This window comes from Ammospiza caudacuta, chromosome 2, assembly GCF_027887145.1.
Source record: "Ammospiza caudacuta isolate bAmmCau1 chromosome 2, bAmmCau1.pri, whole genome shotgun sequence".
In the NCBI taxonomy this organism is placed as follows: Eukaryota; Metazoa; Chordata; class Aves; order Passeriformes; family Passerellidae; genus Ammospiza; species Ammospiza caudacuta.
Genome location: NC_080594.1, coordinates 38,147,716 through 38,162,941, shown reverse-complemented (window position 1 = coordinate 38,162,941; position 15,226 = coordinate 38,147,716). Strand labels below are relative to the sequence as shown.

Sequence of the window (15,226 nt, the reverse complement as noted above, 5' to 3'; positions counted from 1 at the left end):
TTAATAAAATTTTATCACACATTTTGGTCATAAGTCTGTCATAATCAATATTTGTTATTTTAATTATGGTATTTGAAACCATACAAATTCAGCAATACCCAAGTTCAATTAATGAGAAACAGCCTGCTCTTAAGAAAAATAAGGAGATGGGCATCCAATATACTTAATCTGGAAAGATATTTTCATCAAAATCTAAAGTGTAATTTATGACAAAGACAAAAATATCAAATATTGTCCATGAGTAAAGCAGCAAAACAGATTAAATAATGCATCTGGTTGAAACTCTAACATGTTTAAACAAGGCATTAATTAGAATTTCCAGTAGAAGTTCCATTTAGTTAAAATATTTAAGTGCATGGGATACGTGCACCTGATATACATGGATTTAAAATTATTAGGGCAATTTTCATTAGCAGACACTAAATCAGTATGCTTTGGAGTGCTTCAAAAGGCTTACTCTGATTCATTTCTGTTTATCATTTGATGCCAGAATTACCATTTTTTTTTTTAACCTCTTCACTTTCACAGTATCCTTTCACCAAGGTTTGCTTGGTCACCTCTCCAGAGTGAAATACACATTTTCTTTAAAGAGCTGAACACCAGCAGTGCTAAAATCACTCAAGAATCCTGCTGTATGGTGAAATGAGATACATGAAGGGGCAAGGAAAAGCTGTGGAGAGCCAGTTTGTCCTGGTTAGTGGTGAGGGAGGAGCACTGCCTGTGTTAGCTCAGCTCCAGTGCAACCCCGTACCAAAGCTGTGCTGCCCTACATGGCACGGCACTCATCTCTGGCTCTGGAACACAGCTTCCTCCAGGAGACCAACGAGAACGGGATATTTAATGTGCTAGCATTTTCTGAATACCTTTTTTAAAAACAAAACATCCTTTCTAAGGACTAATAAGGCATTTTGTACCAAAATAGAGGAGTGGCAATGACTAAGGAAATACTGAAGTCAGTGCAATTTGACTCTTTACTTTTTGGAACAATCAATGTCAGCATGTTAACACAAGATGGAAACAAATGACAAGACTAGAATTAGCCATCAAATGGAAGGTCTTTATCTCTCCCAAAGCAGTATGTAGGAAAATCTTAAGCTTTATGACAGCAGTGACTAATTTTAAGTGAACAGTTTATAGCTAAACTAGCAAAGCTGCAGTGTTCAGCAGCACTTCACTGAACCTAGTTTAGTGTACACTGTAAAATTTCTGCTTACTCCACAAAGCTATTTATACTTCCTTCACATCAAATAGGTACCTAAGGACTCACAAAAATATTCCTTTTAATCTGTGGGATACTCCTACATCTAAAAAGACATTTGTCACCTGGTAAATCTGGATTTAAAGCTGAAAGTTCATAAAATTATATTAGATTAAAAATTATTTCCCTTGTAAGCCTCTGAGACACCACTTGTCCAAAGCCTTAAAGTCTGCTTTTCATCATGATGAGTAGCAAGAGAAAGAGGTTTTCATAATAGGTGACACCCTCTTAGCTTTGTCTCTCACATTTTTCACTATGGTAAGAAAATCATCCAAAATTCCCTTCCTGAAAAAATAATCTAAGAAATACAAAACCACAGAAATGAATTAATAGAAAACCCACGTATTTTCGATGAAGTTGACTCATTTTTTGCTCATGTTACCTCTGAACCTCCTTCCTCTGAACGACATGCTGTGCTATGCCATTAGATTTACAGAGCCTCGGCATGTTAGGACTATCCAGCACCCTGCCTATTTATGGTACTCAGCCACCATAAACAGATGGTTTGTGTACACACAATCTCACACTGTGCTCAAAGATTCACAGAAAGCCTGGAAAGAGGAAGGGTTTCACTATGGTTAGAACTGTTGGTCAACAGCAACATTTAGCTCAGCATCTTGCAAGAAAGCAGCCGACCATCTTCTCTTCCACCTGCAAGTGGAATCTAAGCTTTGTTTAGCCTAAGATATGCAGTTCTCATAATCCATACAGTCACCTCTTTTTCCATAATTTCCATTGCCATCCTGCTCCTCATTTGATTTCAGATTCTCAGCTCTGTAAACAAAATGCAGTAGAAAATGTCTGCAATAAGCTTGTAATAAGGACATATTACAGGCTCAAGACAAATGCTTCAGGCATCAGATTAGGTGATTTATAGCAGCTAGGTTTGAATAGGATCAATGCTTTAGTCATCCAGTTTGTTAGTTGAACAAAATTTGTATTTGGATGAAGTTCAGGTCACAGTTAACATTCTGTAAAACATACTTTTGGTTTGGTTTTTGTTTTTTTTTTTTTTTTTTTTATAGAAAGTTCATCACTAAAAACTCTGGATTATTCTGCATTACTTCTCATTTCAGGTGACGGTCTCAAGTAAAGACAGCAGAGAAGCAAACCACAAATTTGCCCTCCCATCAGAGCAATTAAGATGAACTAAGCAAGTCCTCTACCAATATAAGGTTATACACTGATTTATCTTTTAGATCAGCCAGTCTCTACAAACTGAGCAGAAAGAACCAATCTAATTTAAGAGGGTCTCTGAACAATGCTCTGAAAGCCTGTGAAGACACACACTTCTCTCCACTCCTAAGAACTGATGCCTAACTTGTAACTGGATAATCTCAGCAGTTATAAAAAAAAAAAAAAAAAATTAAAAAAAGGCAAGAAGAAGCAGTCCATCAAATTATTATGAGGGAACCATTCAGCTGGTTCTAGAATATATTATACAGCTATCAAAACACATTGCTTATTTATAATATACACTATTGCAGCCTACTCAATAATATAAAATGCAAAAAATCCTGTTCTTATATATGTGACACCTCTTAACTGCCTCCAAATGCCTGCAGGGTGCTGTAATATGGAGCACTATGCCAAAGCTGTATCTTACTTTAAAATATTTGTTTCACCAACCAAATGCTCCATGATAGAGCTTCATGCTATTACCTTCTAGAATTAACTTTGAAATGTTAAAATAGCTTTTTTTGTAGCAATTTATAAAGCATTTCAATAGCCTGTTTCCTTACATGGTCATAGCCTGTGCACTAAAATTAGAGCCATTGAAAAGAAAAAAAGCTGATGCCAAGGACGTGAATTCTCATGTACCTTTAGAAATTGGAAAAAGATCAGTTTTGAGTTCTCTGGTCCACTGGTACCACAGACAGGCACCTAAATAATGAATTCTTTGAGTTATTTAACCAGAACATGAGATGCCTGGCTGTACTTATAGCTAAGAAGCAATCTGTTTTAGAAGGTATGCAAATTCACTGAACAGGAGAAACAATGAAAAAGTCCTGTGTATTCATTTATCAGAAACAGTGCCTTTGCATGAACATGCTGAGCCCCCACTCACAAAGCCTACTTTTTAGTTTGAGCAAGTCATTACTTGAAAAAAATCAAATAATATTAACAAATAATGAGTTACACCATTTGAAGCTGTAGTAAGGAGAAGTTACACAACAGACACTACTCTAGGGCATAGAGAACTTCTGTTTGCCTACTAACATGAACATTAAGCCAGGAAGAAAAGTATGTTTTGCTGCACCTTATGGGGTCTCTTTGCATCATACCACCCAGCTAATTGCTATAAATGAGATAGCACTATGTTTTTATGCACAATAGCTTGATGTAAATGTAAGCTTTATTCTTGCTGTCTTTTTAATATTAACTTTATCTGATTTTATGGATCTCAAGTATCCCCATAGGCGCACAGATATTGTCAGTTTTCACATACTGTTTCCACATAAAATCACATGCATTTCGGTATCTGATAGATAATATAATAATACAGACTATTCCTTGACTGGACAGCATAATCCTTGACTTTTCAAATCTGTGAATTTGCTGGTGTCATCTGCTTCAAGATGGAAAAAACCTCAGTCTACCTCTCCAGCTTTTCCCATGTTAACCAAAACAAGCTGCTCTCTGGAATATGATGTGGTTCAATCTTAGTCTTGCTGCAAATATTGTTACATCTCTATGAAACACAGTCAACACATAAATAAGAAACCAAAAGGAAAGGAACTTCAACCAGTAGACATTATGTATCCTTTACTCAGCAAGCACTTTTTCCATAGGCAATTTATGAAACATTTTCTTTCTCTCTTTTCCTCCATTCCCATATTTTTTCCATATTGCTCAGACTCACTTTTCCGCACATGGTGCCTTTCTGTAGACTCTTTCCACACATTCCTCTATTTTTTTTTTTTAATCAATCTCTTCTCTAATATACCCACTGACACTCTCTCATGCCAAGTTATCTTTCCCAACACAAACACAGACAGGGAAAGAAAAGTCATCAGTGCTATTTGGAGGATAAACTAAGATAACTAAGGTTTCCTCTTTGAGATCAATTACTAATTCAAAAGCTACCTCTTTCCCTAACGAAGGGAAATGCTGACATTCATAGAACAACTTTGGAATTTGCTCAGCAATCACTTAATTTAAACTGCTGAATTACTAGGAAGTAGGGCAGGAAACAGTAAACCCTCAAAACATGAAGAAAAGAAAAATCTTAGAGTTCATGAAGTCACACGGTTGGTTGAAAAGTTGTACGAAGGGGTTTATACTCTGTAAGCATAGGCAAAATTTCTACCTGCTGATACCAGACTACAACCATCTCCAAATTACACCAAAGACCAGTGAGTCATATTTAGAAACTTATTATGGATCTAGTTTTTTTCCCCCCATTACTGCTTGGAATGGCCTTGTGAAAGCCCTGTTAGTTCATCTATAGAAGATTTTTAAATTAGTTATACCCAGAAGTAAGAGGATCTAGAACAAGTTTAGCTAACACACTTCCAGGCTGATGCACCAGCCCCTGGCCTAATGTGGGAACACAACAGAATTTTTCTTTCCACAGAAGGTTTTTTTGTGGAGGTAAAAACAGTGTTAAAAAACACTTAAGGATCATCAGGCAAGAAGTTCTATTGCTTTTGTCCCAAAGGATCTGGTATGCCACAATCATGTGAAATTTTCCTTTGGCCACCTTCAGTGTGTACTTGTGGACCCTTTCTATAAGTGAACACTGACTTCTTTTCTTCATGTTAGAAGAGCTCAGATATTCCCCAAAAAGAAGAATAAAACTGAGCCTTCTTAGTTCAGTTTCCCAACAGATTGTCAGGAGTGGCACTTCAATTATGACAGTAAAACATCATGCAAAGTTGCTTCTTTATGATTGTCTTTAGAGTAGAAATTAATTTAAAAATAGAAGTTGTTATTAAACCATCCCTGGAAGTGTTCAAGGCCAGGCTGGATGACAATTTCAGCACATTGGTCTGTGGAAGGTGTCTCTGCCCATGGCAGGGAGGTTGGAATTAGGTGATCTTTAAGGTCCCTTCCAACCCAAACCATTCTATGATATTGTGATTCTATAAAAAATTATCAGTTGCTTGTGCTTTCTTTATATGTTTTTGTACCTCTTCTATCCTACTTCATCGATTTTTGTTTTCTCTTTTACTCAGTTAAGGAACTGTTTGGGAGAGGGTGTGTCTTTTCATTCTGTGTTCCAATGACACTGTTGCCTTACACAATAGTTCCCAGTTTTCACAATAGATATAAGGATAGCAGGAAAAAAAAATCTCAGTAAGGAGGAGTTGATTGTGTACACTTTGTTAACACTGGTTAATGATATGAGAATTAAATAGAATAAATATTTATAATAAATATAATATAAATAAATAAAATATATAAGAAAAGATATGTCACTCAAGTTTACTCCAATTCTTATATTTCTTTGCAAACAATATCTGAAAGCTGCACCAACATTGACATCAGTATATAATATAAAAAGTTTGTATCGTGACTATGCCAGCAGAGACTTGTCAAGGTCAGGGGAAGAGCAGGCAAAACCAAAGTGAAATGTTTAAGTACTTCAAAGTAACCAGAAAAAGTAGCCTGGCACTGTTGGAGTCAAAATGAAACACAGGAAAGGAAAAGCTGAAATAAACATTAAGAGTGACCAAGGTCTGTCTAGGAAATAGAGGATGAGATTTTAAAGCTTGGAACCTACAATGTTCAGTCATTAGCATATAATTGCACTCTTCAAAATCAATCACTAATAAATGTCAATAAAAGACACAGAATCACAGAGCCATAGAATTACAAGCTGAGCTGGAACTAAGATGGAAGCATGTCCTATTATCCTACTCATTCTCAAAGTAGAACTTCAAAGTTGAAGCAGGTGTCTCAGAGCCCATATTATTTTAGATATAATTTCAGGTCCTTATTATTTTAGAAAATTTTAAAAGGAACTTAATAAAAAATTTAAATCCAGAAGTTCTGTGGGGTTTAAGCTGAATGCCCATTTAAGCTAAGAAAATCACAGTTCTCTTCACAGCACTTCTAAGCAAAGAGTAAGAATCTCATTATTGGAAACTTAGTATTATGAGTTAAACTGCATATTTCTGAAAGTGCAGAGGCTTTCAGGGGTCACTAGAAGAGACAGAAACCCTTGGATTATAGGGCAGAAATTAGCTATGAGCTGTATTTTGCTTGCAACTGCAAAGTTTAAATATGTAAATGAGAAAACATTTATTTAAAAAAAAACACTTTAATTTTCAAATTCCTACAGCCAAAGTGAGATATTACTCTTCTCAGAATACATTGCAATTATATGTGTGTGTACGTGTGTAAAGATCTAAGCCAACTCATTCAATTACAGGTAAAATCCCCAATAGCACTGAAGGTTCATGTGGTGAAGCAGCTTTGCATGTTCTATCTCTCAACAAATACTGTGCCCTGTAGAAAACCAAATAATACAAAAAGGATAATTTTATCCATTCTCTGGGTACTCTGTTACAATTAGAACTTTTTTTTTTTTTGTTTAGTAGAGCTGGAACAAACTCTACTAAACAAAAATGTATGCTTATCTCATAACAGGATGCTGAACATGGAAAGGTCTCTTCAATTGCCTGGGCTTTATGGAATTCAAAGCCTTTGTGTCTGAAATTTCTGCAGGCTTTAACTATGAATTAAACTAAACTCAGCCATCCTTCATTTACAATTTAATCAGCAACAATGGGTTTTGTAAACAAGTGAAAAAGTGCTGCTTATTGAGTTGAGTGCAAAGGACAGAAAAAATTCTCCCATGGTAAAACGTCACTCCCAGGTGAGTTAATCAGTTTACTCCTAATTGTTTCTTTTTGTTCTCTAAAATTCTCCAAGTTACCTGCTGATTCCTATATATCTTTTCATTATTTTAATGAATAAAGGATCTGAATAAAAATGTGCTTCCAACTGGATTCCAACACCAAGATCAAATTTTTAACCAAACATTTTCTTCTTAGACACATAAACACTTGACATTACAGTAAGCTCTACATTTCTCTTGCACAAAGAAAGGTACTCTTTTACATGAGGGTCCTTGAAGCACAACTGCACTACAAAGACCATGATCACTTCTACCCTGCAAAATACTTTTTCAAATAAAATACAAAAAAAAAATTCCCTTTGTAGCTGTAAGCTTCCTATAAACATTTTTATAAGCAACCAGGAGACTTTGAGTTCACTACAGAAAGGGCATGTATTTCTAATAACATTTAATAGACTTTTAAAATAGCCATTATTGCACAATTTCCTCATGCTTTTCTGAGTGAAGATTTATACTGTGAAGAGAAGAGAAAAATAATTTTGATCCCTTAATTGGAGAATGAATACATAAAAAAATTAGTTAGGACAGCTGAGGTAGCAGCCCCCAGTGCAAAGAAAAGCTATTAGCAGTACATTTTAAGATAGGACACAAGTCTTTTTTCAGAAAGATTATACCATGGCAATAACTATTTTATCCTGAGCTGCAAGTTGAATTATGACTAAGTTCTGAATTTATGCTCAGAGCTAAAAGAATTACATCAATCATTCCCAATGATCAGGAATATCGCAACGTTCTAACTTTAATAAATAATAGCATTTTAATGTATTGAATCAAGATGATCTCTCCAGAAGAAATATGTTTCTTAAGGAAAATTACCATAGATGCAAAATATTGAAAATATCTGAAAAGGTTCTGAATTCATACTATGAATTCAGGCTCCTGAAGTTTTCAGAATCTGAGGTTCTTGACTCTTTACTGCTGTGTAGTGATGACATCATAAAATTATTTCAAGACTGCCTAATAACTTGCAAGATTACAAAGATCGCTGATTTTTGAGTCTTTAGCTTCTGAAATCCTGAAGCTGAGTCACTCTTTCAGGGTTGGGGAGCACTTGTAGCTCTCATGATATTCCACTTAAGTTTACTTTAGAATCACAGAATCTTAGAATCATTAATTTTAGAAAAGACATCCAAGATCATCAAGTCCAACCTTCAGCTGAATACCACCCAGCCCACTGTAACATATAGCAAACTCTCATATCCAGTCATTTTTTTAATTCTTCCAGGGATGGTGACAACACCACTTCCCAGGGCATCCTGTTCCAATGCTTATCCACTCTTTCCATAAAGAAATTTTTTCTAATACCCATCTGAACCTCCCCTTGACTAACTTGAGGACATTTTCCCTTCTCCTATCCCTACTTGCCTGGAAGAAGAGGCCAACCCCTACCTTGACGAAACCTGTTTTCCAGCAGTTGTAGACAGCAACTATATGTAACTAAGCAGTCACAAAATCCCAAATGTTTCAAGTAAGGAAGTTATAATGGAGGCAAGTGGGCTTCAGCCCCATCCAGAGAAAATTTACAGTAAAATAAAGTAATATAAATAAACACTATGAGAGGGAAAATCAACAAGGAAAAGGAAGTGAAGGGTCTGATATTGCAAGCTGACCACAGGGACATATCAAGAAAAGAAAGGAAATGCTGTAATTAACTGTAACTTGTACTGTCTAGGGATAAGAAATAAATTTCCTCTCCTTTAAAATGACTGACTTAATATCATCTTTCATCCAAGCTACCAATAAATGTTTCCCTGTTTCTCTGAGGCAGATGTTATAGGAACCCCATGATGGTCTCTATGGATGTGGTTGCCTCCTGGAGGAAATATGGAGCATATTCAGCAGTGCAGTGAGGTTAAGGTTTACTCCAAAGGTTAGAGGATGGTCAGGACCACACACTGGCTCTAAAGGAGGCTATGGGAATTTAGGCTGACACAAATATTCAGCACTTTTGGCTTTGTTTTTCAAGAAGGCTGGAAGTGCTTTCACCAAGTGCACAGCTCTGCAAGTACCTCTTGGAGCCCTCAGAATTTGCAGGGATTTGTGCAGAAGTGACTGAAGCCACCATCACTTCAGGAAACAGTTATAGACAAGTGATCAAAGCTTTACCAAATGTGAGTTAAAAAAAACCTGAACCAAACCTCCCAACCCTCCCAGTTTTTAAAGTTTATATAATGGAAATGACAACTGACCCAGAGTACAATTATAATTAACGGGAGACATTTCTGAAAAACGTCTGTGCTGCCTTGGGGAACAATGTAGGTCATAGCATCAATTAAAAGCAGAACAAACTCTACACTGCCTCCATAACATTTAACCCCAAATCATTGTTGCTGTAAATTAAACAATGCATTGCTGCATTACATCACAGAACAGAAAAAAGAATAATTTGTTTGAAAACTTATTTCAAGCTCCAGCATTCACTTTGCCCCATATAAAATAGGCAAGCAATATGGAATACTGATGTTACCAGAAATTTTATGCTTCTGTAGAGCAGAATTACTATCTATATATTCAGTCTTCTTTACCTAATCTGAATATTAATATTAGACCTTTGCAGGAAAGCATGCGAGATGTACTTAACTGACGATCAAACCAGCAGTTTACCTTAGATGCTGACTGCAAAGGAGATAGATATAAGATTATTTAAAATCCTAAGCTTCAGTTTTGAAGCTATAGTGAACACTCCTCTATGTGGAAGAGTGGAATATAGAAACAAATCACTTCAGTTAAAATGTGTTCGCAGGGTCACTACACATATATTACCTAATTACTAATATTAATTAATAATTTTCTAATACTGTTTCAAATATGACTGCCAATAGAAGCCACCCACACAAAAATTTAAGGACATTCACTTTTAAAGAATTGCCCACAGGTGATGTCCTTTTTTAAGATCAATAAATTCCTGTTTCTTAACAACAAAGACAATTTTCAGCAGAATTCAAGCCAGAAGAAAGATCTTTGCAATAAAGCCTCTCAAGTGTTGCTGACCTTTATGTTTGTTCATTTGGAAATATTGAGCAATATCTTGGATGCAATTAAGCCCTTTGAGGTTCTATTATCTACTTGAATGGAAGATGAAGCAAATTCTTCTCAACTTGTGAGAATGGAAGGGCAACTACACTGAGCAGTATCTAACAAGGTTCATGAGAAACCACAAGGGAAAATTAACTGACAGAATAAACATAGGAAAAACAAATTTATAAACTGCACCTTCATTTCTTCTACTACTCATGAGTAATACCAAACAATGAAAACACACTGCAGGCAAAATTAACACTTCCTGATGCCCATGAAGTACTTTCAGCTCAAAAAATTGTTCACAGAGAAATAATTCTATAGGGATATATAGGCAAGAGCAAAGACTCATTTCTGAAATGCCAGCTGTGGAAAAAGCTAAATAGCTATGCTAGTTAATAAATATGTCTCTCAGTAGAGTATAAAGGAAGTAGATTTGTACATCTGAGAAATTCCATTTTAATAGAACTAGATTTTCAGACTCGAACTCTGTCTATGTTCTCATCTGCATTTTGAAATTCCAATAAGGGGTACAGGAGCTCAGTTCCCTCTTCCCTGGTGAAATGTTAAGATTATGCAAAGAATGCCATCTTCTGATTAGCCTGTTATGTATAGCCATAACATCTCAGTGCCAGTGTTAATGACTAAAATTCCATTGTTGAAGGCTTTAGGGAAATCCAGAGTGTAAAAGGAATGGTCAAGCTTTAGAGAGTTTTCAATTTGAATAAAACAGGAGATAACAGATGCACCCATTTTTCAACAGGTCTCATCACAATTTTGCCAGAGTTTTAGACCTGTCATTATTGAGACAATGAATTTATTTTAGACATTAAGACAACAGCAGACTTTGTTGATGAATTGAGCAAAAACAATTAAATTGGTTTTTGGAAGGCTTCACAATTGAAAAATGAACCCTTCCAGCCTTGCCTAACTACAGAGGGAGTCACTTTTTCCCAGGGAATGATATAAGGTAAGTAAGGTGGGAATAAGTGAAAATAATTTATTTTAGGTGCAAGTCAAAGCAGGAAGCTTGAAAAGGCATGCCATAATGGGTGTAGGGGTGGGAGGGGGGGAACAAAACAAAGCTTATTTTAAACATACTTTCTCTAGGAGTTGACAAGTGCACCTATGGATTTGTAGGCTAGGAGTCTCTGTTTCTTTTTACCTCCAGGTGTACTAGAGTGTTGTCAGATGAGAACATATCATTCACTGCTCTGAGAACACATGTAATGGTAGTACAATAATGAATTAGTTCTATGTCAAATAGAATGAAAAGGTCTAATGACTCCTCAGCCACTATAATGCTTTTCAAAGCCCTTTGTAAGAAAGGAAAATTAACAGGTAGGAAAGCAAAGGGAAGAGAATGAAGCAAGCTGCCTAAGATGACTCAAGAGGAATTGAAAAAAAACATATCGTATGTCTAGAACTTCATTTTAAAGACCACCCAACCTTCAACCAGTTATACAAAATATGACTGAGATGTAGATGGCAGAGAGCACTGCAAAACATCAAGCCCTCTCAACCAAACCTTGCTGTTTTAGTCAAAATTTTGCAACTCTGGGTTAAAAATCAGTGAAGGAAAATTAATTCAGAAGTTCACGATCTAGAAGAATTCTAACTTTATCCTCCACACATATAGGCCAGGAGGTGGGTGTACTGAGATTTTTAAATGAATTAAAATGGAAGGAAGTGGGAAGGAAGTAAAAAAGAAATAAAGGCTTTCATTAGGCCAAGTAATACAGCTCTACATTCCTCCATTTGAACTACTGACTGGGGAAGAAGGTGATAAAACGTGTTCTATGAGTTTACTCTCCCTCTACAGTACCATCTAACCCCTCTTCCTGTGCAGAAGTTTCTTCTGACTCAGCACCTCAAAGGCACCTCAAAGATGTGGAGTTTAAGGCACAAAAGACCATTGGATCATTGGGATCTAGTGTACTGCCATATGTAGCACTGACAAGAACAGTTTGTCTTAAACACAAGCATGCACACCTATTTCAGGAAGGCAGCTGATCCTGGAAACATAACAGGACTGAGATTACTTCCTTCCCTAATGGTTTGTCCCATGTTCTCACTTTTAAAAACACCTGCCCAGCCTTGGTTTACTCTTACCCTGGTATGCATTCTGCTCTTCTCTGCTACTGTGAAGAATCCTCTTATTCCCAATCATCCCACAGGAATATGCTGCCTTTATGTCATGTCTCTCTCTGGAAGACGTTTTCTCCACTCTAGTCTCTCTTCTCTCTTTTGATATTTATTTATTATCTTTACAAATTACAGATACCAAAACCTGGTACAATATTTCCTTCCACAATCTCACTGCTGCACATACCAATAAAACCACCTCCTTACTCTTATTTTTTACTGATGTTTTTTACATTCAAGTTAAAAATACAAGTGCCACTGAGCTGTCTGTTCTTTCCTCTGGAACACTCCTACCATCACTTATGTCAGCTGCAGGGGTCCCCATGTGTAAGGATGCCATTGCTCCCTTCTGGCTGTGTAATACTTCTAGAGACAATTTTGACAATTTTGTTTGAATGACCTCTGTTTGCAGACTAGACTGTAACTGGATTGCACTATCTAATTGCTGTGTCCTCCTTTTTTTCCTAGTGTTTCAATCTTCACATTATTTTCAAATTCTAACATCCAAGAATTCATGCAGCTTTCCAAAGGATTTGTGAAAATATTGAAACATGTTGTCCACACCCAAACCTAAACTGTGGAAGGCTGTGGAGAGAGACTTTAAAAGAGGATGCAATAACAGGACAAGGGGGAATGGCTTCAAACTGAAAGAGAGCAGGTTTAGATTGGGTATTGGGAGCAAACTCGTTACTGTGAGGGTGCTGAGCACTGGCACAGGTTGCCCAGAGAAGCTGTGGATGCCCCATCCCTGGAACTGTTCAAGGTCAGGTCGGATGAAGCTCTGAGCAACCTGGTGTACTGGAAGGTGTCCCTGCCCAGGGCCAGGGGTGTTGGAACTAGATCCTTTCTAAGGTTCCTTCCAACTCAGGCTATTCTATGATTCTATTTTATGATTCTATGATCCCTCAATTTTTTTGCATACGGATCATTTCTCACTGATTAGCGCTTTGATATGCCAATCTTTAACAAATACTATTTTGATAAAGTATGCTGCTATTTATTTTATACCAGATGAAATGCAAAATTAAACTAAATGCCTTACAAAAGCCTAAATAAGATTGAGGACTACTTGACAAGTAAATTCACATTCTGAAATGAAGTTTATCTAGCATAACTGCTTTTCTTTAAAACTATGTTGACTATCATTAATTTCTTCCTACCACTAATTTTTTCTTAGGCTTGCTTTTTCAGCCAAATTGTCCCTAATCATCCCAATATTTTTTCCAGGGCTGAAATAGAACTATCCTGCTCTGCAGCATTATTTGAAAAAAAAATAAAATTGAAAAAAATAGCATGACACTCACATTCCAGAATTTTAAAAATTCTCCAACAGATCTTTCCAGCCTCCTTTTTTAAGGCTCATAGGTCAAAGTTATCAAGTAATGAGCCTTCTGCTTTACTTATTTTATCACTGGCAGATGTTGTTTAACATGCTTTGAAAGATTCAATGCTGTTTATACAATAGGGACACTGGATCTCCTACCACCATATGGGCTTGCTAGGGAGCAAACAGCATTTCCCTCCTACTGTGTGCCACTCAGTATTGAAGAGGTATCAAAACTTTTGTTCATCTTTGCATGAATAAATGACACAATTAATTAAACAGTGATTGACTGGCATCATTTCTTGGTTTTGGTGTTACAAAAAAGCAGCACAAATTAGTTAATTCACATAAAAAATAAACCAAGAAATAAGCTTGGTCAAACTTTTCTTGAAATCTTAGGAGGTAGAAACTGAGTGTCCAGATATATACTGTGAGAGTTCTTGTCCATTATACTTGCCACTGAATTCATCCTAGGTTACCACCTTAATCATTGCATATTTTTGGCCCTTACATTAAGGAAAATTACCTAGACATCCTAAGCCATTATAAATTGATGTCTAGCTGGCAGAGAGCTGTGCAAGATCACTCAGAATGCTCATCTGTCCTATTTATGCCAGAGTCTTGTTAACCCTGGATAACAAAGGATACCAATTTGGACATCAACAATATATCCCTTTAGACTACTTTTACCAGAAATATCCCATTAGTGTGCATTATCTTCATATCTTAATCAGCCTTCTTTTCCTCCTGAGACTGCAAAGGACCCAGCTGGCTAACAGCCAGAATATCAAGTGTCTCACACACCTATTATCATAACAGCAGAAGGTCATACACTGAAAACTGAGTACACAAATGCAACATAAACTAAACTGAGTATTTTGAAAACAGAAATTTATGGAGGTTACTATTCTGGTGCAACAGCGTCACTTGTACTTTTGTTTCATTTGGGGGAGGTGGGGGGTTTGCACTTCTGGTTTCAATGACAACTGCTCTACTGGGAAAATTCTTTGATTAAAAAACAAACAAAAAAAAAACCCCAAAACAAACCACCAAAATCCCCACTCCAAATCAAACTTCAACAGTGCTTTTTCTATCAGGCTCTCCAGGTCCGCAAATACGCTTAGTCTTCCTGTCCTATATCTTGGTTTGGTCCTCCCAGAGACTGATTGAGCCTCTGCCGGACTAACAGGCAATAATAGAAAGACATTACGAAAAGAGAAAGGTGAAATTTTCCTGACCACTTAAGATATCAAATCAAGACATTTTGGTCTCTAAATTATTTGACCATAAGGATGTCTAGACAATGGAGAGACAAAGTAATTTCCAGGGCATGACTCCCCTCCATCTAAAGGAGCCATCCAAACCAGGTTAGAAGAACTGTGATCAGGACAGGTCTCTCCATTGACTACCATGGCAATATCATTGACTTCCTCAAACGTCAAAAGTCAACTCAAGCCACATTGTTTTCCTAATAGCTCACCTGTTTTCAGTTTGATCAGTATACAGCCGAGGCTCCTTGCATGCTACAGCATCTTGGGAATTATTGAAACATTTGCACAAATATGTATTTTTTTAAAACTTGAAATGGGCCCTTTTGGGTGCAGGGAAGCATTGG

At 36.5% G+C, this 15,226-nt stretch overlaps 1 protein-coding gene across 4 annotated transcripts in view; it reads right to left on the bottom strand.

Annotated features, from left to right (window-relative positions):
• Nucleotides 1-15,226, bottom strand: part of LOC131571971 (disks large homolog 2) — a 620,230-nt gene that overhangs the window by 576,226 nt on the left and 28,778 nt on the right. The gene's annotated exons all lie outside the window — the stretch shown is intronic.